General features: G+C 37.7%; 1 long non-coding RNA gene across 2 annotated transcripts in view; it reads left to right on the top strand.

Moving 5' to 3' along the window:
- Positions 1–25,384, top strand: part of LOC141585630 (uncharacterized) — a 436,560-nt gene that overhangs the window by 326,756 nt on the left and 84,420 nt on the right. For both annotated transcript variants that reach the window (XR_012519218.1, XR_012519217.1), the window contains one exon: positions 23,012–23,109. This is a non-coding gene — a long non-coding RNA (uncharacterized LOC141585630). The remainder of the gene's footprint in view (positions 1–23,011; positions 23,110–25,384) is intronic.

Raw genomic sequence — 25,384 nt, 5'->3', positions numbered from 1 at the left:
GAACATGACCCCAGGACAGGACTCAAAGGCTTACTCATCTGCCCAGGGTTGTCACTTTATTTAATATGAATCAAAGACAGGCTAGAAGGTAATTCAACCCTTAGATGCAATTCAGAGTCTAATATATGCTGTGGCTTGAAGCTCTTGCAAAGTTTCTGAGTATTCATCAATGTTCATTTTTAAGTAGTTTAATTCTGCCTCTGATTGCCAGGTGCTAAAATATGAACCTTCACACTTGTGAGTCACGAGTCACCCAATTTAACCAAGCTGTGGCTTTACCCTCAGAGAGTTTCCTAGGTGTGAACCTAACTGTGCCCAAGACCCACAAAAACATTTTAGTCAAGATTTCCAGGGTGAATTCTTGCCCACCCTTGTCAAAACCACACAGACTCCCACCCTTACCTCCCTGCAGAGAGGTACTGCCACAACCCTGTGCTCATCAGTGAGATTCTGATTCTGCTACTAAGTTAGCTGTAAGGTAAGTAACTTCACCTCCCTGAGCCTCAATTTCCTGGTTTGTAAAATGGGAGTAATCTATCACACAGTGTCATTAAAAGAATTCAGAATAAAACAGTGTATGTAAAGTGACTGGCACCTAGTAGGAACTGTCTGCCTTAAAGGATTTACCATTTTAATTAGAAAAAAAAATACGGACATGGGAAGCAATTGAAAATATGATTAAAACTCATATGAAATAGACAATTAGCAATTGAGATATGACTTTAGTTCTAGGATACTGGTTTACTACATTTCATTTATCTAAGATGTCATCTTCTACAAAAGGATTTTCTATTTCAAAGATGTAAAATGTGAACAAAATATGGATATTAGAAAATTAAGTTATGTAAGTGGCAAGTCATTAGGAACAACATTCATGCAAATAAGTTTAAGGAAAATAGGAAGCTAGACTCACAAAGACATTCTTTCACTTTTCTTTCTCTTAGTTTTTTTTTCTTCCACTTCCTTTTAATCTTGGTGCAATCCATGTAATTTTGTAGGAGTCTTTAAAACTATCTTGGTGGGATATAGATTTCTGGATGAAGAGATGGTCTAACTCATCAAACGAACTTCAGCTTTGCTCATGTCAAAAAATAACCCATCAGTCTAAAGAAGATCCATTTCCTAGGCTCAATTTGGTTAGGATTTATGGATTTCTAGACTCCCAGGCAAAGGAACACATACATAAACTTACAGCCAAAGTTAATTTTCACCTGATAAACTTGTTGTTAAAAGGAAGAAAAAAGTTTACAGAATTCTTTTAGATCCATCTCTTTTTTCTTTATTTACCTCTGTTTTTAGTATAGTCATATCGGTAGCCCTTTAATTTCTCCTAAGGCAACCCTGCACTACAGATAGCATGCCCTAGCAATAGCATCTATTGTCATGCCTTCAGTGTGCACCACTTGACAATGTTCTATCATCCCATGACATAAATCTTACTGAATGAACCAGATATATTTCTGTCTTAGCCCAGAGATAATAAATATCTTTGGAATTTCAAAGGTACTAGAAGAGGGGCGGGGCCTATCATCTTTGATGGAAGACTAGCATGTAAAAACCAACAGGAAAATGACCAGTGTCTAGACCAGTGCCTGATGCATAGCAGGCGGCATACAAGTATTTGCTGAATGCATGATTGAGACCAAAGTCAGCTGTAGAAAGAGAAGGAGACTCTGAGCAGCTTTAAAGAGAGATTTAGATTTCAAGTAACCTCGTTAGAAAGATATGATCAAAATTTATCCTAAGTGCTAAGAGCAGAGTAGGACTAGGATAACTGCAGAAAAATGTGTGAAGTGCATTTTCATAAATTTTTGTCTTCTGAAGAGTACTCTGAAACCCTGCCATGTATGACATCAGCCATCTAGGTCTTATCAAGGTCTACCTTAAAGAAAAAGCCACCCCATCCCTACTCTCACTAAGAAGTTCATGACTGAGGGTCATTTACTTTAAACTTGCTCTCAGGTATTTACAGCTTTGGTGATCTCACCTCACTTGGGTCTCCTCAAATGAAAGGAGTTTTGAATATAGATTCCTCCAGAGATGTCTGAAGGGGTAGGTAATGATGATGGGATAATGAATAGATGAATGGATGGTCACAAGTGGGTTCTCTGTCTATACTACTTCATTCTAAGGTTACCATTCACAACTGTACATGATGACCATTGCGTAGACAGTAGCTACAAAGTCTTATACCATTTAAGTAACCAGTTATAAGCTGAGCAATGGAACTGGAGACCAGGTGAGGCATATTGCTGGATAGCCCAGAAAAAGAAAACCAGCCTGCATCAAGAATAAAAGCAGATTGGGACTTTAAAATATGAGAGGCATCTTCAGAAGAAATAAGAAACCTGGGTCAGAAATAACTGAGGTAGGTGGAACGCAATAGAAGCATATCCTAAGCTCTCAACATAACTGCATTTCAGCCTTTGAGGCATAAATCAGATGAGGAAGTGTGATGTTAGATTTTATTTATCAACTTGGCTAGGCAGGCTATAATACACAAGCATTTAATCAAATGCTAATCTAGCTGTTGATATGATGATATTTTTGTAGGTGTTGTTAATGTCTACAATCGGTTGACTTTAAAGGAGATTAATTTTTAATAATGCAGGTAAGCCTCATCCAATCGGTTGAAGGCCTTAAGAGCAAAAACTGAAGTTTCCTGGAGAAGAAGAAATTGTTTCAATATTGCAGAATCAACTCCCGAGGTTCAAGTCTGTTGAACTGTCCTACAGAGATTGAACTTGCTAGACAGACCACAATCATATGAGCTGGTTCCTTAAATCTCTAAATAAAACAAATATATATGTATGTATACATATAAACACATATGTTTATATGTGTATGTACATATTTATCTCCCATTGGTTCTGTTTCTCTTGAAAACACTGATTGCACAGGAGGCTACATAGAATTAAAATGCAGAATGTAATAACCTCCATTCAACAGTCAGCACACATTTATTGAGTGCCTACTATGTTCGAGACATTGTGGATGCCCCTGAGTGTGAGTGATGCAGAGCGAAGAAGAAAGTCATTGTGAGACGGCATTACCAGAAGGGCTATGAGAACATAGAGTCTGTCTTGCTCTTGAAGGACTACTGGAATTGAGACAGGAAGCTGAAGGAGGAGCTGTTTCATCCCAACATGAGAGCGGCCTTTGTTTTCACCCAAGAGGCAGCCATGCTAAGTTACTAAAACTTCAACTTGTAGTTGGAAAGAATCTACAGCAAGGAATTTTTGCTGAATTGTAATCAAGACAAGCCATAGTACTTCATGCAAACTCATTTTCTTTTCATCTCTTCACCCATTAAGTTAAACACATGTGTGAAGAAAATAATCTTTCATGGTTGGTGAAATTCAGAGTCCAATCGGGTTTATTTCAGCAAGTTACTAACCACTTTCTTTTCTGATTGAAATTACTGAAGCAGCTGTGAGATTGCTGGTTTCCTTTGATGCAAGAGAGAAGCTATTTGAAACCCTTAAACAGTCCTCTGAAAGTTGACCTATCTTACTGTTACACGTTTAAGAATCAAGAGTCAAAGATTGGGTTGAAAGGAGCTTAAAGGAAATTTGGAAGCCTGCAGGAGCAGATGACCTATTTCTTTCTCTTTTTGCCTACTTATCTTCAGATATGGTGAAAATGTTAAAATGGCAATGGTTAGGGTTTATACACTGCAGAATCTCACATAGTTTGAGTTCTCAATTGTTATTACCAACCCCAAATATTTCCTGCAGTGAGCAGTGAGAAGGTCATGGTGGATGCATAGACAAGATCACAAGGAAGTTCATTATCTTATATTTGAATCCTAGTAGGGAGTTTGCTTTTGGCATTATTGGATATTTCAAGCTTTTAATGGAAGGCAGACTGGTCACTGAGATTGGAAATAAAGAGAGAAAAGTCCTAAACTTTTCAAAAGAGTTATAATTGTTTTCCAAGGCTGAATGATACTCAGTGAGTCTCCAGAGGAATGGGTATTTTCACAGCGGAGGATCTGCAGTTGTAAAAGAGAAGAACCTTCTCTCTATGTTGATATGGGAGTATCTCCAGGGTATATTGCTAATGGGAAAAATGGAGCACAGATTAGTATACATAGCATGCTAGATTTTAGAGGGAAAAATAGAGAGCTATAGAAATATATATTTGTATTTGTTATATTTCATAAATATATAGCAGAAAAATAAATAATTTTCTAAAATTGTTACCTCCAAAAGTCAGGATGGAGTAGGGGGTCCAGTAGTGGATACAGGTATAGGACTAAAGCACTTCTCTCAGTGTGCCTTTTCATATTTCCTTTTTTTTGGTGGTAAAATACAGACAATATAGAATTACCTTTTCAACCATTATAAAGTGTACAATTCAATAGCATTAAGTATATTCACGATATTGTACAACATCACAACTATCCAGTTCCAGAACTCTTTTGTCACCCCCATAGAAATTCCACACCCATTAAGCAGTCATTTCCCATTCTTCTCACCTCAGACCCTGTCAACCACAAATATGCTTTCTGTCTCTATAAATTTACCTATTCTAGATATTTCATACAGATAGAATCATATAATGTATGACCTTTTGTGTCTAGCTTCCATAATGTTTTCAAGGTTCATTCATGTTGTAGCATGAATTACTATTTCATTTCTTTTTATGGAGTAATGATAGTTCATCATGTAGATATAACCCATTTTGTTAATCTCTTCATCCATTGGTGGGCATTTGCATTGTTTCTACCTGATATGGTTTGGCCGTGTCCCCACCCAAATCTCAGCTCGAATTGTGTCTCCCAGAATTCCCGTGTGTTGTGGGAGGGACTTAGAGTGAAGTAACTGAATCATGGGGACTGGTCATTCCCATGCTATTCTCATGACAGTGAATAAGTCTCATGAGGCCTGATTAAATTTATCAGGGATTTCCATTTTTCCTTCTTCCTTATTTTCTTTTTCTTTTTCTCATATATATATAATTATATATATATTGCACTTTAGGTTCTGGGTGCAGATCAAGCAGGATTGCTGCAGAGGTACATAAACATGGCAATGCGGTTTGCTGCCTCCATCCCCATCACCTATATCTGGCATTTCTCCCATGTTATCCCTCCCCAACTCCCCATTCCCCACTGTCCCTCCCCTAGTTCCGCCCCAAACCTGTCAATTATTTAAGGAAATGAGCATGTTTCTATTCCATACTTTGTCTTAACATTTTGATATTCTAAGATGAAGTAGTACACAGATATCAATTTGTTCACAAATATTAATGAATGATACTGTTTGTTTTGTTTTTTTCTAGAAAGCAAGTTCTGAGGTTAGAGTAAAGGAAATTAAAGGAAGAGTTGAGATAACTTAGGAGAAAGAAAAAGTCAGAAAAACATATTTTTATTGGTTAAACACTGCTCCGTAACTTTATCTAAGTCATTGCTACGTAAAGTACAATCAATGGATCAGTAACATTAGCATCACCTTTGGGTTTATGGACTTTAGCCCAGACCTCAAGTACTGGCTCAAGATCTTTGCAGGAGAGGATAAGAATCTGCATGTTTACCAGCTTTTCAGGGGGTTCTAATCCATGCCAAATTCTGAGAACCACTAGTCAAAGTGATGCTTACTGGGGTTTTTTTTTGCTTGTATCATAAAAATAAAAATATTCCCTTGTACTTCTGTGTCACTTTACTATTTACAAAGGTGGTTGTTTTTTTTAGACATAATCTTGTTTGTATCATGAAAGCCCTAGAATTGTTTTTCTCTTTTAACAAATAAAAAACTGAATGTCAGAGACAAGAGAACTTATCTGATTATTCCGGTGTGGATATTCAAATGTAAGTCTCTTGACTTGAAATCCGGGATTCTTCTAATTTTGCCTATATGCAAAGAAATAAACACTTTTTTAAAAAGAAACTTAAAACAATATACCTTTCCTAGTATAGTTGCTCAACTTCACACATTTATTTTTCATTCATTCATTCATCCACCACTCAATCACTACATACTCAGCAAATGTTAACACTGTGTTAAGGCTTGCTGTGTATATATCCAGAGCATCTATAGCTGTCTAAAGTCATACTCAAAAGTGACAGCAATTTCTGTTTATAGTTTTGGCTACAGTGATATACGTTTGATCCTGTATAATTTTATTACATACTCTTTTAAGTAAGTTAGTCACAAGGCTTCAACTTCTTAGTAGTTAGGCTAGTGGTTCTCCAACACTATTGCCTATTAGCATCATCAAGATCTTTCAAACACCCCCACCTCCAACCTTCCCTACAGACCAATTACATCAGAAATCTCTGGGGCCAGGACCCAGACATGGTTATTTTTCAAGTTGTCCAGGTGGTGGTAACATGTAGACAAATGAATAATCAGTAAATTTGAGAATATAAGCCTAATTCTAGTGCCTCCTAAGGAAAGTTTTCTTGTCTTGTCTCATCTTGAAACATCTCAGAGAGAGGGAAAGGGAGAGGGATGGGAGAAAGAGAGAGAAGTTGGAGAAGGGAATGGGAGGGTTGATCTGTGTTCTCTGCTCTGAAGGTCTTGCTTTTATCAACTTTCACCATACAGACATGTATATGTTCAACATAAGCCCATTTTCAGTACTTCTCAGAAGTTTATGTCTAGGCAGATAAATATAATTTATAAATCAAATGTTCTCTCAAAAGCTTTGGTGAATATCTAATTTCTTTAAATGATTCTAGCTTAAATTAATAGAGCATCAGAGAGGGCTACCATTCTGCTTTGGAATTTATCTGACAAATAATTTACACACTCACTGAAGTGTGAGCTACTTCAAGTTAGAACATAATTTCCTTCCCTTCTACAATCCTACAGCCCTTTATCTATGTCTTTCCTTTGACATTGCACTTTCTATGATGTCTAAATAATATGTCATTAATAAAGTCTGTAATATGTGCATGCCTTTGGATAGCTTAATATATGCATGCCTTTGGATAGCTTCTCACAGAAGTGACTTCAAGGTTAGGAAAATCTAGGTTGGAAAACTGAGTTACTGGCAGTATGACCTTGAACTTGTTTCTGCATCTCTCTGAGCCTCAGTTTTGCTGTTTATAAAACAAGGTTAGTAATACTTGGCAGGGTTAGTGTGAACATATGATGCAAAATATTTAAACTACCCAGTACCTGATGCATTGGTCCTCAACAACGAGATTTCCTCTTTCCAACTGGTCTTAAGCTCCTTTATCCTTTTTCAAAGTATCTTCATCTTTATTATCTCATGTACTTTTCTCACAAATAAGATAGGCTAGAAGTTATCTCTGGGTCACAGAAGAGCAAGCTGAAGTGCCAGACAGTTAATGGGATGAGTTCAAGAGACAATTATTCATTCTTTTTATAAAAGATGCTTATAAAGGGAAAAATCCTAAGCAGCAATCTAATTGGGGAAAAACAAGAAAAAAAAAGGGCTAAATGTAGTCATCCACTTTGGTAGATCTGAAACTGAATACCAGCGTGAGCAAAGTCAACAGGGGAAAAATACACTTTTAGTATTTAAAATTCATATTACCAAATGAAAAGTGCTGCTGTGGTTGCGTGGCAGGATGGTAGGTGTTAGGTCTTTTGCTTTTCTCTATTTTTTAAATTTAACCTTCTTGTTTTATCTCTTCCTTTATTAAATAAAATGTGTAATGCCAGAGATGAGATAGCATATGTATGTATTCATATTTCCGTATAAATATATATGTAATCCAGTTCTTACATTAGGCTGAATGAATCAGCATCTCCACAGATGAGACTGAGACACCAGTATTTCATAAGGCTTTCCAAATAATTGCACTGTGCAGTGAGTCTGAGAACCAGGGATCTCGACCAATGTTTCTGGAGCAGTAGTTCTAGAATAGGACTGGGATTCTGCATTTCTGACACGCTTGCTTCCCAGTGCTATAGATTCTCTTGGTCCTTAGACTGCACTGAATAACAAGGCTGTAGGGGAATTCTTATGCCTTCATTTTTGAAGTATTAGCACATGAGTTACAAAATCACTTTTGGGGCCTGCTCCATTAGTTATGAACATGAGGGTTTAGGCTAAATCATCTCCAAGCTTACTTTGCCACACCAGACCTGTGTGCCTTATTACTAGCAAGACCAGGAGTCTCTTATGTTCCACAAGGGGTCAGATCACTGCTGCTTCCACCCAGCATATATTGAACATTTGGCTGTGAGGCTGTAGAACACTAACTCCTACTCTCCATGGGACAGAGTGAGGCAGGGCAGGCTAACCCTCCGTGTGCACTAAAATCACATGGAATGCTCATTTTAAATATCCTAGAGCCCTGTGTACAGAGATGCTGATCTCGTGATCTGGGCTGGAGCCTAGAAATGAGTGGTGTTCACAATAGTAATAGTTGGCTGGGTGCGGTGGCTCATGCCTATAATCTCAACACTTTGGAAGGCCGAGGTGGACAGATCATGAGATCAGGAGATCGAGACCATCCTGGCCAACATGGTAAAACTCTGTCTCTACTAAAATACCAAAAAAAAAAAAAAAAAAAAAAAAAGTAGTCAATGTGGTTGCACACACTTGTAGTCCCAGCTTCTCTAGAGGGTGAGGCAGGGGATTCAGTTGAACCCGAGAGGTGGAGGTTGCAGTAAGCCGAAATTGTGCCACTGCACTCCAGCCTGGCAACAGAGGGAGACTCCGTCTAAATAATAACAATAATAGTAGTTAACATTTGTTGTATGTTTACTATATATCGGGGACTATTCTGGAATTTCAAATCTTCACAGTGAACCTAGGAGATCGAGACTGGTATTATCCACAATCTACAGACTGAAAAACTGATAAGTTAAGTAATTTGACCAATGTCATACAATTAGAAATTACAGACATTGGATTCTACTGTGAGAAAATGTAGCACAGTTAGATATTGAGGTCTCTGACTCAAAGAATTCTCATTAGAAAAAGGAAAGAGGCTGGGCGTGGTGGCTCAAGCTTGTAATCCCAGCACTTTGGGAGGCCGAGGCGGGTGGATCACGAGGTGGAGAGATCGAGACCATCCTGGTCAACATGGTGAAACCCAGTCTCTACTAAAAATACAAAAAATTAGCTGGGCATGGTGGCACGTGCCTATAATCCCAGCTACTCAGGAGGCTGAGGCAGGAGAATTGCCTGATCCCAGGAGGCGGAGGTTGCGGTGAGCCGAGATCGCGCCATTGCACTCCAGCCTGGGTAACAAGAGTGAAACTCCGTCTCAAAAAAAAAAAAAAAAAAAAAAAGGAAAGAAAGGTGGCCAGGTGCGGTGACTCAAACCGGTAATCCTAGCACTTGGAGCCCAAGGTTAGTGGATCACTTGAGGTCAATAGATCAAGACTCTCCTGGCCAATGTGATAAAACCCCATCTCTACTAAAAACACAAAAATTAGCTGGGCATATGGTAGTAGGTGCCTGTAGTCCCAGCTACTCTGGAGGCTGAGACAGGAGAATTGCTTGAACCCAGGAGGCAGAGGTTGCAGTGAGCCGAGATTATGCCACTGCACTCCAGCCTGGACGACAGAGCAAGACTCAAAAAATAAAAATTTTTTTAGAAAGAAAGAAAGGAAAAATTAAAGCAAAAAGTAGTAGAGCTAGTATGCAGAACAGTATGGATTCACAGCCTGAGAGGCTGGCTGGAGGTCCTAGACTTTGACTCTGCTGGTTCTGCTGCAGGTGGCTCCCAGATCACTCCTTCAGTTTCCATTTGTATATCCACAGAGCCTACAAATGAGCTGCATAAGGATTTCCAAGGAGCTTTTGTAAACTACAATTTCCTGAATCCTCCTCTCTTGTATGTTGACTCCTAACGTCCAGCACGGAGCCCTGGAATCCGCATTTTAACTATCACACCCCTCTTCCCCAAGTGATTCTGACACACACCCAAATTTGGGTATCACTGGAAGAATAGGACTTAGAGGCTAGCAGCCTGGATTTGCATTCTAGCTCTGCCATTTCACATCTCTGTGTCTTTACTCATTCATTCATTCATTCTTTCAACAATTAACAAATATTTGAGCAGCTACTGTATGCCTAATACTGGATGCTGGATATTTAATGGCAAACAAAACAGACAGAAATCTCTCTTCATGGAGCTTTCATTCTGGTTCATTGGAGGGTGCTGGTGGAGAAAAATTAAGTAGCAAAGAGGGTCAGGAGGAGTGTACATTCGGAGTTCCCAAGAAAGACCTCATTGGGAAGATTACATTTGAGCAAGGATTTAAAAGAGAAAGAGGGCTGTAGGAAGGGTGTTCTGGCAGGGTGAGGAGCTGGTACAAAGGCTCTGAAGTAGGAGTGTGCTTGGTATGTCTAAAAAACAACAAGGCCGATGTAGAGGGAACTGAGTGTGTAAGGGAGACAGTAGAAGAAAATAAATTCAGAGAGGTAACGGGGAATACATTACGTATAACTTTGTAGGCCACTGAAAGAACTTTGGCTTTATTCTGAGATGGAAGCCGTTACAAGGTGTTGAGTAGAGTTATCTGATCTCTTATGTTTCAAAGGATCGTATGGTTGCTGGGTTGATAATAGACTATGGTAGGATTAGGGCAAAATCATGGAGCCCCATTGGGAGGCTGTTGAGATTATCCAGATCATGCTGGCTTGAAACAGGGTGGTAGTTTTAGAGGTGATGAGAAATGATTACATTCTGAGTATATTTGGAAAGTGGAGAAAACAGAACATGCTGAAAGCTTGGGTTATAAGAGGAAGAAGTAAATGATCTTCTTTAGTATATTTCAATTATTGATTCATTTTAAAGAATATTAGCTGGGCATTGTGGTATACACAGTTACGTGCTGGTCTCTGTACAAAGGCTTGGGAGGTACAGTGGTTAGCTAGACATACGGCACCTGTCCTCATGGATCTTACATTCTAGTGACACAGGGACAACATGTACCTAATTGTCTGGGTTGCTATGACAATGTAAGGTGCATAGTACAGAGCCTGGCACATAGTCGCACTCAATACATAGTTGATATTTCTATTATATAGAATACCTAGCATTTGGCAATGTCTGGAGGCATTTTCTGTTGTCAAAATGGCGGGGCTGGGGGCAGGAGGGAGGAGTTGTGCTATAGTGGGTGGAAGCCAGCGATACCGCTAACTGTCCTATAAAAATAGGACTGCCTCCCTTTCCTCTCCACCTGCCTCCCCACTGAAGAATTATCCAGTCCTAAAATGTCAGTAGTGCCCACGGTTGAGAAACCATGAGGTGAAGGAAAGGTAAGTAAAGTTATTACCCAAAATCATAATCATGTGGTCATAAGCAAAACCAGTGGTTTGAGAGGAAAAGTGTCTACACTTTCGTAAGTGTTATGGACTCTGGAAGGATGTCATCATGTCACTAGTAAAAGAGAATACTCAAAAGAACAGGTGTGTACTGCCCTAGCTTTGTTTTCCAGGAATGGTCCTGTTTAAAGGCAGCTATCCATTCTTTCTGCTCTTCACCAAACAATGAGGGAGTAATTTTTCTTCTCGTTGAAAAATCCTGTTTGCCTAGACTGGAATGTGGGACATTCTAGGAGCAGGGAAAGTCTGTTTGAAGATGTTTTATTCTGGGAAAATTAATGGGTAGACAATGAAAAAGAAAAGAGACAAATTGTTCTTTTGGTTCCAAATAAATGCTTGTTTTGTGACACTGCCTGAATTTAAATGGTCCTCAGTTTGACTGCGAAATTAACACTTCTTTGAGGTTAATTGTGGGAGTGGGGTGCTATTCACACCACTTCCAGAGCTATTGTCTGTCTGGAATGCAGAGCGAGCAGTAGCCGGTAGGTGGTATATACTCTTTAACAAACACTTGCTTCTGCCTTGACCAACAGCTTCCTTCTGGACCCTAAGAGCTGCCTCCTTATTGAGGGCATGGGTTTTGCATGAAAGATTCATAACTCATACTTACAGAGTCATCGACAGCAAGTTCAGCATCTTTAGTTTTTAGCTGGAGGAATTTGGGAAAATCTTTTAGAAGCTTTTAAAGGCAACAAGTTATATTTTTAAGTTTCCTTCTCTACAGTTCTGTGATTTTAGAGATCTCAAGCTCTATTTTGTGGTACAGTTTCTCTAAAGTTACATCATGACATTTGTTACTAAAGCAAATGGTCTTTGGGAGAAAGATACTTATACAGATAACTTTTTCTTTTGGGAGGGAGTAAAACAAATACCTGTTGATAATTCTTACATGTTTTTAGGATTCTTTCCATAAATACTGAACCAACAAGTTTTAAGTGCTATCATCAATGCCAGTTTTTCCATAACCTACATACCAGAGAGCATTAGATTTTATCATTTTTTATAGTTTTGATTAGTTTACTATAAAACCAATTTTAGGTTTTTTACATTTGAGTATCTTCATCCATTAAGGAACCCATCTACATGCAACCATTCTCTCTTTCTGTAGACTGTAACTTGGATATTTTGAACCTGACAGAAACCAATAGTAAATAGGGTTCTTTGGCCTTAACCAAGTGATTTTTATTTTGTATTTATTTTATTTTATTTTTGCCTCACTGAAGATTCAAGGAAGGGATATTGAGGCTACAAAAAAGAATGTTATTCCAGAGAAGATTTTTATTTCCTCCAAACTAAATTTTTTAAATAATAAAGGGAGCATTAGATATCTTTCTTAGATTTGTTATCAAGGAAGGCTATCAAATCCACCTTTTCTGCAGGTCTTCACTGGGAGCATAAATTTTCTACAGTGAGGGAATACGTGCAGGCATATTTCGAAAACAAAAGGAAAACTGGGTGATTCATTGCTACACACCAATCATCCAGGACTTCTGTGCTTTAGAATCCTTTAAAAGGTCTGGAAAACAAGGATGAAAAAATGTACAAGAAAAATCCACGACTGTTCCCAGATAATGTGTTTTATTAAATTTATTTCTCCATCTCAACTTGCTCCTAAATTCTCCTACCAGCCTGGCTATCTCTTAGCGTTCATTCTCAACACGTAACCATGACCCAAGTAAACAGACTTCTGGCATATCTACTTTTAATTATCTTTGTTGCCAAAATGATATATGTTCACTGTATAAAAATTAGAAAAATATATGACAAAAGAAGAAAATGAAACTCCGTCTATAAATTCCACACTCCAGAGATAGTAACTGTTAATGCCTTCAGTTAAATTCTTCCAGATATTTTTCCATCTATATATGTGTGTGTGTGTATATATATATATATATATATATATATATATATATATACATATATATATATACATATATATAAGACATATTTCTTCAAACTAGCTTTTATTCCATTTTCTTCATTTAACATGCTACTAACACTTTCTGGGTCAATTTTTTTTTATAGAAACCCATCTTGATTTATTTATATAGCATTCTATTATAGAATCATAAGGGTGTTTCTGATATTCTACTTTAAAATTTTTGTTTGTAGTTAATACCTTGTCACTTTATTTTTGTGCATATCTTTATTTATTTGCTTACAGTAAATTCCTAAATGTGGCACTATTGAACCAAATGGGGATGCCCACCCTTGGGCCCTTGACACATATTACTGGCAGTTCCTTAAAATTCACCCTGATGTTGCTTGTCTATCCACCACCAGGTGATTGACATATGAGCCAGAGGGGGCCTTGTATGATCTTTCAAGCAGATAGTCTTTGGAAATACAACAAAGGATTTAGGAAATGCAGGTGGCTTAGTTGACTGAAGGTCCACAAATCATCACAAAAGAATTTTCAAAGGTGACATTTTACAGAGAGTGATTTTACCACTGTTACTGTTATGATTGCTGGTAATGAGGTAGGTGAAAGGCAAAATTGAAAGGGCTTTCCTTTGAGGAGAAAAACAAAAACTTCTCACAGTAACAAATTCAGATTTCACTCAATAAAGCTAAAAGCACCACTAAATGCAAGCTTATTTAAATTAAAGGTAAATTGAAAATAGTTAAAAAAAAATATGTACTCTACAACCTGGAGATTCCATTTTTCATATACATTAGAGAATCCCTGCTTATAATAATACAAAACTGGAAAAATAGAAAACAACTTAAATGTCCATTAATAGGAAAACTGATTAATTATATTATATGCATACACTGAAATGTAGTTTGGCAGATGAAATATCACTACATAGATCAACATGCATAGACTTTTAAAAACATAATTGCAAGTAAAGACAGATGCAAAACAATATACGTAGAACAATAAAACAGAATAATACTATATATTAAGAAAAAAGTATATATATAACATCATGTCCTGAAAAATACACACCAAATTTAAATAATTATTGCCTTCAGGGAATGAAGAAAAATGACACTGATGAGCATGACAGTGAGTGGGGCGGGGGAAGAAAGGCCCTTCAATTTTATGTGAAATGATGCATTATTTTAATAGTAAAAGTCATGATGTTTTACCAAATCCAGGCCATTGACTATAAAATCCATCATTATTCGATGTATCAGGAAGAAAGTTGCCACAATATGTACAATCATTTTAAGTGCACCCAATTTCAGAGATACTAATATGTGAAAAAAAAAGTGTGAAATTCTCTCTATATAAAGCAAAAATGCAAAAGATTAAGATTTGCTAATTCACAAAGTGGTTGAGCTCCATGGGTATTGGCTATATGTCTGTGAACTCCTGAAAACATTTCCAGGGGAAAAAAATAAGTCAAATATTACAAAGAGTGAAATTCCTCTGAAATATGTAGAGTTTTAAATTTACACTGCTCAGTTGAGCGTGGTGACTCATTCCTGTAATCCCAGCGTTCTGGGAGGCCGAGGCAGGTGGATCAGGAGTTTGTTTGAGACCAGCCTGACCAACATGGTGGAACCCTGTCTCTACCAAACATATAAAAAATTAGCCAGGTGTGGTGGCACACACCTGTAATCCCAGCTACTCAGGAGGCTGAGGCAGGAGAATTACTTGAACCCAGGAGGTAGAGGTTGCAGTGAGCTGGGATCGTGCCACTGCACTCTAGCCTGGGTGACAGAGCGAGACTCCATCTCAAAAATAAAAATAAAATAAGAACGTACACTGCTTATGTAACAAATATGTTGCTCTAAAACATTATGAATTCCCCCAAATGAATTAGAATATGGTGAAAGTGGGATACATATCCTTGAAGTTATGTATCTCTACAAGCATCTAGCTCAACATTTATATTTTTAACATTTAAGAAATACTTATTCACTGAATTGAAGTTCTTTTAGTTTAACAGAATGATCTCAAAAAAGTAATCCTCTGTCTGTTCACCAGTGTAAGCACTAGGAACTTGATGATGCACACTTAGGTATTCTGCTTCATAGCTTATCACGTTTATGGAAAACTGTAAATGCTCATTATAAAGTTATTGCAATTGGCTGCTATTCCCTGGGAGAAAAAGCAAACTTGCAAACTTTACTCACCCTACTACTAACTTGTAAACCGACACCATCTCAGTTCCTTGGTTCAGTGTGAATTCACTGTAGTAGGTCAGAACATGCTAATAGTCCATTGTTTCTCTTTGGCTTAAAACCTCTTTCTGGAAAGAGTTTTAAAAAGGAGAGGAAAAAAGATACAGAGTCAGTGTTGCTAGATAAAAATACAAAATCCCAGTTAAATTTGAATTTCAGATAAGCAAATAATATTTTAGTATAAGTTTGTCCCATTGGATTTCAAATAAATAATACATAATTTCTTCTATAAATATATACAAATATTTCATGGGACTGATTTATACTAAGAAAAATGTTTAATCTGAAATTCAAATGTAACTATGTTCTTATTTTCTAAATATGGTAAACCTGTCTGAAGAGCTAATCTGGCATGTAACTGGAGGCTAAGTGGGAAAACAAGAAATAGAGAGTAGGTTGAAAGTGGTTGCTAGCAAAGAAAAACAAATAAACAAACCAAACACCCAATTAGTTATCCTGATAACATACATTTTATTTGAAAACCATATACAATTTTTTCTATTCCTTATTTGCATAGAGGGTTCCACTCTAAATTGTGGACATATTTGAACCACTGAGCAATGAATATAATCTCAGTAGCCACAGTCATCAGTTTGTCATTGCCCATTCGATGGCTCCTCATGGGTTTTACCAGCCCCTGAAGGGAAAAGTCAGCACCAGTGTTCTCTCCCAGGAGACAAAAATTGATCTGGCAGCCTGGCTCAGGGGCCACCTTCTCAAAACTCAACTCTGATGCTACCTTCCCTTTCACTGATTAAGGAAAACAATATTGGAAATCCGAAGTCCAAAGTCTTTTCTAACTTTGGATTTGGATATCATACAGCAGTGAGTGCTAGAGCTCCCTGCACCAGCTTGAGGGAGATGACAAAATATTCTCCAGCCAGGTAACGGTCAGCTCCTTCTTTGACAAGGTGGAGATGCTGAAGCTCTTGTCCTGGGTCGCAATCATTTTCAGTGCCAAGTTCACATCTTCATCAGCTTCTAGAACACAGGCATACACTGAGTGCTTAAAAACATTTTTAAAAATACACCCCTTCCTGTTCGTCTCTAAGTTACAAAAATCGAAGGAAGTGGGGTGCGGGGAGGTAGAAAGAGAGGTGTCAAGCAGACATTCCCTGGGTCTGAAGGAAGCAGCAGACTCCACGGTGTCTCACACCTTCTCTGGGTTTGTGGAGAGAACTGATGCTGCTTACTTACCGTGTTGCCTGCATGTAGGTCTAGGGAGGTTAATATCTTCTCTTCCCTCCTTGGTTTTACTTGCAATAGTTGTGGAGGTGAGAATTTAGTTATTGGGTTTTTTTCACCTTATGTTTTGATCACATGGGATTTAAAGTTACTTTCAGTTTTGCAAACACTGTAGCCCTGATGGGGAAAAGTGCAAACCCTCATCAAGGGCCCCCTAGTAAAGGAGGCATTGAGGGAAGATATTCCCATGGGGTTCATAGTTCTCAGAACCGTCAAAGGCCAAGAAGCTCCTGAGGTGGCAGGCTCTGACCACTGGCTTTCCAATTCACCTTGTTTTACTTCTTCCTCACAGAAGTAGAGCAGGGGAGGTGCTATGTCCCCATTTTATAGAGGAGGAGACTCAGGCTGGACTGGGTAGCCAGAAAGCTGAGGCAAAAAAAAAAAAAAAAAAAAACAAAAAAAAAAGATACTGAGTCATCTGGCATTTACAAGACACTAAAATCACTGGAAATGAAATGCAATGAAGATAATGCTACTTTCTAAAACCACTTTCAGAAAAACTTAGATGTGGGTTGCTTTTCCAAGCCGCTTAGGGGAAGAAAAGGAAGGGGCAGGAATAATACTCCAAAGGGGCTGGAGATAGCTGGAGCTCAAGCTGCTTTCTGAGAAGGGATGGGAAATTTGCATAGAGCTTTTCTTCTGCTGAGTTGGGATTGTAAGTGTAGAGGAGGAAAAGTGTGATATTTTCCTCAGCAATCATAGGATCAAAGCCAACACACCTGTAACAATGGACAGATTAACAAGAGAAAAGCATAGCACAGTTATTGCATCAAAGTTTTATATAACACAGGTGCCTTTAGAAATGAAAACTGGGAGATCCAGAGAAAACTGACTATTTTTATGTTTAGGTTCAGTGAAAAATAGACAGCCATGTAGAAATATGATTGGACAAAAGGGTATGATCTAATGGTAATAAGTGGCAAACCCATCAAGGCCTTTCCAGAATCTTCTTGTCTTCTCTGAGTAGCATTCCTTCCTCCTGGATATGGGACAGAACCCTCAGGAATGAGGTCTTCAAACAAGAAAGGAGAAGGGGAAAAGTAACCTTTTTAGTTTTTATGTCTTGCTTTGGGCGAGAGGAGTTCTAGTTTCTATGACCCACCTTGCAAAAGGGAAATTCTCATTACTGTGATTTTCTTCTAGAGAGAAAGGGCAGGAAACCAGAGGATGGGAGAACGTCAGGAAGACATTGTTTCTGTGGCCCTTTCATTGTCCTTCAGTTCAGAGTATTCGGCACACCAAGATGCCATACTTGTATTGTGAGCCCCTACATAAGTTTGGGGTTAGAGCCAAATTAGTCTGGACAGTTGAGCAAGAGTAGTACTTTTCCCCATCCAGCTTCCACACTGCCACCCAGCCTGTCCTCTAAATGGCAAACATTGAGAAAGGGAAGAATAGATGATATCTCTTTTCTCACTGATGGAATTCTCATTTTGAGGAAATCTCTCCTTTCATGATAGTGATAAAATTTTGGAAGTTGGAATGCAGAAAGGCAAATACTGACTGACTAAATAGACCAAGGAAAGTTGTTCACTAAACATCTGAGGAATAACACAACATGAAAGCCAGAAGTCTAGGAAAAGGGTGGGTGTGGTGGCTCACACTTGTAATCCCAACACCGTGGAAGGCCAAAGTGGGAGAATTGCTTGATGCCAAAAGTTCAAGACTAGCCTGGGCAATGTAGTAAGACTTTGTCTCTACAAAACACAGAAGTTAGGCCTGGTGGCATATGCCTAGCTACTCAGAAGGCTGAGGCAGGAGGAACATCTGAGCCCAGGATTTGGAGGTTACCATGAGCTATAATCATGCCTGGGCGATAGAGTGAGATATTGTATGCCTGAAATAAAAACAGGATTCTATTTTTTAAAAACCAAACATGCAGACAATAAGAGTGAATTTTAGAAAATGAAAATTGTAAAGCAGAAATGAACATCTCAAGTGATGTGCTAAAAGATAATTTTGCTGAAATTTTTTGGAAAGTAGAGCAAAAAGACTAAGACATGGAAAATGAGAGAGAAAAAAAATTTGCTAATAAGAGGTTAGACGGTGTCCAGAAGGCTAACCATCTAAGTAAAAGAAATTTCAGAAAGAGAAAACATAAAATTATCAGTAAAATAAGAAAATTTTTCAGAATTAAAAGTCTTATAGAGGTTCACCCAATAAATAAAAACAAATCCTCACTTAGGCCCACCAGTATAGTGCTTTAGAACACTAGGATCAAAGACAAAATCCCAAAGCTTTCAGAAAAGAAAAAAAAAAAAACTTACTTAAAAAGGACCAAAATTCAGAATGGCTGTAGATTTCCCAATAAAACAGTAGAAACTAAAAGAAAAATGGAGAAATTCCGAGGGAAAATAGTTTCCAACTTAGAATTCTATGCCAAGACAAGGAATAAAATTTCAGCATGGATTAAAGACATTTTTAGATATGTAAGAGCTTACCATTTTAATCTCTTATGTCCTTTCTCAAAAAACAATTATAGGAAACACCATCAAAATGAGATATTAGTGTTGGAAGCAGTGGCTCATGCCTGTAATCCCAGCACTTTGGGAGGCTGAGGCAGGTGGATCATTTGAGGTCAAGGGTTCAAGACTAGCCTGGCCAATATGGTGAAACCCCGTCTCTACTAAAAATATAAAAAATAGCCGGGTGGTAGTGGCATGCACCTGTAGTCCCAGCTACTCAGGAGACTGAGGCAGGAGAACCACTTGAACCTGGGAGGCGGAGGTTGTGGTGAGCCACGATTGCGCCACTGCACTCCAGCCTGGGCAGCAGAGAGAGACTGTGTCTCAAAAAAAAAAAAAAAAAAAGAAAAGAAAAGAAAAGAAAAAATAAAGAGAGAGAGAGAGATTAAACCAAGGGAAGGAAAGAGAAAAATCTGAGCAATCAGCTAAGGCAGGCCAGAATTCAAGACCCTTGGCTCAGATTTAGGGCTCCTTTCATTTTACTTCTATTTTGTCAAGTTATCATGCATAAAATTGTATAATATAGTTCAACAAGATAACTTATGAAAGTTAGGCCCTTGGGGCCATATTCTTTTTCCCACTACTTCCTATGCCTCACAATCAACCGCTTATCTCCTTTTGCTGTCTCCTTTGGCATTTGCTTTCAAATAGTTACATAATATAGTCCAACTTGAATTTTCTATTTTAGCCATTTCCTATTTATTCGCTAATGTGGAAGTTAAAGATGTGTTTCTCTCTCATCGTCAGCACGCGCCACAACCAAACATCCTATGCTTTTTAGATAGATCTGCTTATCCAAAAAGTTGGCTTTTGCCTTGATTTCCACATGGTGTTAAAGCTTTAGCTTTTGCTTCCTGTCATTCAAGATTGTGTTTTTTACATGATATGTATGTGTGTGTGCACACGTGTGTGTGTGTGTGTGACCTGATGATTGAGTGTATGGGTTTGAAATAAAGCAAAGACAGGGAAGCATTAAAAATAAAATTTTGTATAATCAAGATGAGCACACAAATGTGTGAATAAGATTTTCAACAGAAACATAACAGAGACCAGGCAGGATATAGGGCAAAATAAAGTGATAATAAGTAGACTTATCAGGGCAGCAAAATAAAAGCAAGTTCAAGATCAAAGAAAACACTCAGCTTTCTTACTTTAGATTCAAATAGGCAATTAGCCTAGACCACCTTCCATAATGACCACAGAAGGGCTATGCCCTCCAAACAGGAAGCACCAGCCTCAGGAATCTTTAAAATCCGTAATGTGAACTTATACTCCTTTATCTGCCCAGGTCCTCTCCTTTCTTATAGGAACATGCAGACCTTGTTTTGGAGAAACATTTTTGTCTCCAGGCTAACCATGTGGTTCTCACAGGGACTACTGGTCCTAAATATCTTATCCTCTGGTCATATTGATGGATTGCAAAGTAAACAACCCAAGGCCAGGCCAATTAGAACCCCTTCCTGGTTTTTTTAAGGATTGTTATAAAGGGCTAAAGGAGTTCAGGAAATGTCACACCAAAATGCACTGCTTCATTATACCAATTTCTTTGAGCTGAAGGCACTTGGAAAACAGCAAATGCAGGTGACAGAGGTCTCGGAACAAGAGTGACTCCATTTTGAATGGAGCTGGGTTACAGATTGCTTGTAGAATCTGCATGGTAGGGTGGCTGCTTTTTCAGTCTTTTCAAGAAACGTTGACTCATAACTTTTCTGTTTGAGATAGAGTCTCGCTCTTTCAGTCAAGCTGGAGTGCAGTGGCACAATCTTGGCTCACTGCAACCTCCATCTCCCAGATTTAAGTAATTCTTCTGCCTCAGCCTCTAAGTAGGTGGGACTACAGGCATACACAACCACACCTGGCTAAGTTTTGTATTTTTAGTTGAGACAGGGTTTCAGTATGTTAGCCAGGCTGGTCTACAATATTTTATGTTATTGAATGTCACAATTTACAACTGTTACGTATCTTGTATTCATTACCAAGTTACTGTAGCTGTAGTTACTCTGACAGGAGAAGTCAAAATGTAGAGCTTTGTATGCAGTCAAAGTTGTCAGCCTAAAACAGACTGTTACAACTATAAGATATTTTATGTAAGCTTCATAGTTAACTCATGTATTCGATAAGAGGTACACATAAGCTAAAAAGAGAGGACTCAAAAGCATATCACTGCAAAAAATAAATCATAAAATCACAATGAAAAACAGCAAGAGAGAAAGCATAGAACAAAGGAACAACCAGTCAAAAATAATTGACAAGGTCTTGCTCTGTTGCCCGGATGGAGTGCAGTGGCGTGATCTAAGCTCACCGTTACCTCTGCCTCCCAGTTCCAGCGATTCTACAACCTCGGCCTCCTGACTCCTGCCATGTAAGACACCTGGTTCCACTTGTCTCCTGCCATGAGAAAAAGCTCTATGGGGCCTCTCCAGAAGCAGATGCTACCATGCTTCCTATACAGCCTGCAGAACCATCATCAGGCTAGTACAATACAAAGGAAGCAATCAAGAAATACTGAAAGAATGAAAGAATGAAGAAACGAACAAATGAAGAGAGTTAAGCCTGTGAAAGTTGATGAGTCAACCAAAGGAGATAATGGAGAAGACAGAACACTGGAGCAATACCCACTTTGAGAGGGTAGGAAGAAAGAAGCTAGAGAAGGAAACAGAATGAACAATCAAAGAGGTAGGAAGAAAATATCTAGAACTATACAGTAAAGCAACCCCAAAAAAGAGAGAAATTTAAGAAGGGCAAGTAGTCAACAGCATCAAACAGTACACAGAAGTTAAAGAAGGTGAGAACTAGTGAGAAGAAGGACGCTAGTGATCCTGATGTTGCTGATGCTGAGTTAACGCCCCCCTCAATTCCAGCACTGTCAGGGGCTACCTTTCTCAACCACTGATTCAGGCTTACAAATAACCAATGGTATAAAACTTACCTGTGTAATCTTCTTTTTCTACTATCAAAACATTGAAAAACAGACACCATACAAAGGAAAATAAAATCCCCACCATTCAGATACAAAAAAAAAAAAGACAAAATGGCAGTAATGAGTCCCTACCTATCAATAACTACTTTAAATGTAAATGAATTAAATTCTCTAATCAAAAGACAAAGAGTGACTGAATGGATAAACAAAACGAGATTCAACTGTACACTGCCTACAAGAGACATGCTGTAACATTAGGGACACACAAGCTGAAAATACAGCAGAAGTAGCTACACTTATATCAGATAAAATATACTTTAAGTCAAAAACTTCTACAAAAGAGAAAGAAAGTCATTACATAATGGTAATGGAATAATTCACCAAGAGGATATAACAATTATAAATATATGGTAGTTCCTTAATATCTGTGAGGAATTGATTTTAGGACCCCCTGCAGATACAAAAATTCTCAAATGTTCATGTCTGTTATACAAAATGGCATAGTATTTGAATATAATCCATACATTTTTCTGTATACTTTAAATAATCTCTAGATTACTTACAGCACCTAATGCAATGTAAGTACTATGTAAATAGTTGTTGCATTGTATTTTTAGGATATAATGAAAAGAAAAAAAATGTTGGTACATGTTCAGTACAGTTGTAACCATTCAGTTCTTTTTCAAATATTTTTTTCTACAGTTGGTTGAATTCACTAATGGAGAACCCACAGATATAGAGAGTCAACTGTAAATGTACCTAACATGAAAGTATCTAAATGTTTAAGTAAATATTAATAGAACTGAAAGGAGAAATTGAATTACAACAATAGTAAGGGACTTCAATACCCTATTTTGAATAATGGACTGATCACCAAGACAGGAAGTCAATAAGAAAATGGCAAACTTGAACAATATTGTTGTTGTTGTTGTTTTGTTGTTTGTTTGTTTGTTTTAAAATGGAGTCTCACTCTGTCACCCAGGCTGGAGTACAGTGGTGTGATCTTGGCTCGCTGCAACCTTTGACTCCCAGGTTCAAGTGATTCTCCTGCCTCAGCCTCCTGAGTAGCTGGGATTACAGGTGTGCGCAACCACGTCTTGCTAATTTTTGTATTTTTAGTAGAGACAGGATTTCACCACTTTGGCCAGGCTGGTCTCGAACTCCTAACCTCATGATCCGCCCACCTTGGCCTTCCAAAGTGCTGGGATTACAGGCATGAGCCACTGCACTTGGCCTTGAACAATACTTTAAACCAAATGACCCTAGCAGGGATATACAGAACATTCCACCCAACAGTAGCAGAATACACATTCTTTTCACATCTACATGGAACACTCTCCAGGATAGATCATATATTAGGGCACAAAACAAGTCTTAACAAACCCAAGAAGATCAAAATCATATCAAGTATGTTTTCTGACAATAGTATAAACTAGAAATTAATCACAAGAGGCAAATTGGAAAATTTACAAATATGTGAAATGAAATGACACACTTCTAAACAACCAGTGGGTCAGAGAAAATCAAAAGGAAAAACAAAAAATACCTGTAAGTAAAGCTGAAAATACAGCATGCCAAAACTTATGGAATACAGTAAAAACATTCTGAGGGAGAAGTTTATACAATAAATGCCTACTTTAAGAAAGAAGAAAGACCTCAAACAACCTTAATTTATACTCCAAAGAACTAGAAAAAGAACAACTTATGTCCAAAGTTGTCATATGGAAGAAAATAATAAAGGTCAGAGCAGAAATCAATAAAATAGAGACAAGAAAAGCAATAGAAAATATCAATAAAACTTAAGAGTTGGTTTTTTGAAAAGATGCAATTGACAAAAGTTAGTTAGCCTAAGTAAAAAAGAGATGACTGAAATAAATAAAATTAGAAATAAAAATGGAGATTTACAATTGATTTCACAAAAATGCATAGAATTTATGAACAATTCCATGTCAACAAATCGGGTAACCTAGAAGAAATAAATTAATTCTGAGAAACATATGACATACTGGGATTGAATTATGAAAAATGTAAAATCTGAACAGACCAATAATAAGATTAAATCAGTCATCAAAGAACTCTCAACACAAAAAGACCAGGACCTGACAATGTCACCTGTGAATTCGTCTAAACCTTTTTAAAAAGAATAAATGCCAATCATTCTCAAATTCTTCCAAAAACTTAAAGAGGACAGAACACTTCCAAACTTATTTTATGAGGCAAGTATTACCCTGATACCAAATTCAGGTGAGGACACTGCAAGAAAATAAAATTACAGGGCAATATCCGTGATGAACATAGATGTAAAAGTCTTCAAGAAAATACTAGCAAACCAAATTCAGCAGCACATTAAAAGTATCATACACCATGATTAAGTGCAATTTATCCCACAGATGCAAGAGTATTTCAACATACATGAATCAATAAATGTGATACACTACATCGACAGAATAAAGAGAAAAATACATGACAATTTTAATAGATACAGAAAAGCATTTGACAAAATTCAACATCTTTTTATTATTAAAAACTCAACAAATTCGTTATGAAACAAATGTGTTAACATAATTAAGTCCATGTATGGCAAGTCCACAGCTAACACCACACTCAACAGTGAAAAGCTGAAAGCTTTTCCTGTAAGATCAGAACAAAACAAGGACTTACATACTCACTGCTTATATCTAATATAATACTGGAAGTCCTAGCCAGAGCAGTTTGGCAAGAAAAAGAACTAAAAGCCATTCAAATTGGAAAGGAAGAAGCAAAACTGTTTGCAGTTGACATATCTTGTATTTACCCTAAAAATTCCACCAAGAAAACCATAAAACTGTTATAACAAATAAACCAATTAAGTTGCAGCATACAAAAATCTGTAGTGTTTCTATATACAAACCATGAGATATTTGAAAAAGAAATCAAGAAAACAATCCCATTTATACAAGCTACAATAAAAAAAAATAAAGTACTTAAGAATATATATATATATATATATATATATATATATATATATATATATATTTTTTTTTTTTTTTTTTTTTGAGATAGAGTTTCGCTTTTGTTGCCCAGGTTGGAGTGCAATGGCACGATCTCCACTCACTGCAAACTCCTCCTCCCAGGTTCAAATGATTCTCCTGCCTCAGCCTCCCAAGGAGCTGGGACTACAGGCATACACCACCATACCCAGCTAATTTTGTATTTTTAGTGGAGATAGGGTTTCACCGTGTTGGTCAACCTGGTCTCGTACTCCTGACCTCAGGTTATCCACCAGCCTTAGCCTTCCAGGTGCTGGGATTACAGGTGTGAGCCACCATGCCTGGCCCTTAAGAATAAATTTAACCAAGAAAGTGAAAGGTTTGTA

The sequence above is a fragment of the Saimiri boliviensis genome, chromosome 9 (assembly GCF_048565385.1).
Source record: "Saimiri boliviensis isolate mSaiBol1 chromosome 9, mSaiBol1.pri, whole genome shotgun sequence".
Classification (NCBI taxonomy): domain Eukaryota; kingdom Metazoa; phylum Chordata; class Mammalia; order Primates; family Cebidae; genus Saimiri; species Saimiri boliviensis.
The sequence above is the reverse complement of the archived record's forward strand: the minus strand, read 5'-3'. Positions and strand labels throughout refer to the sequence as shown.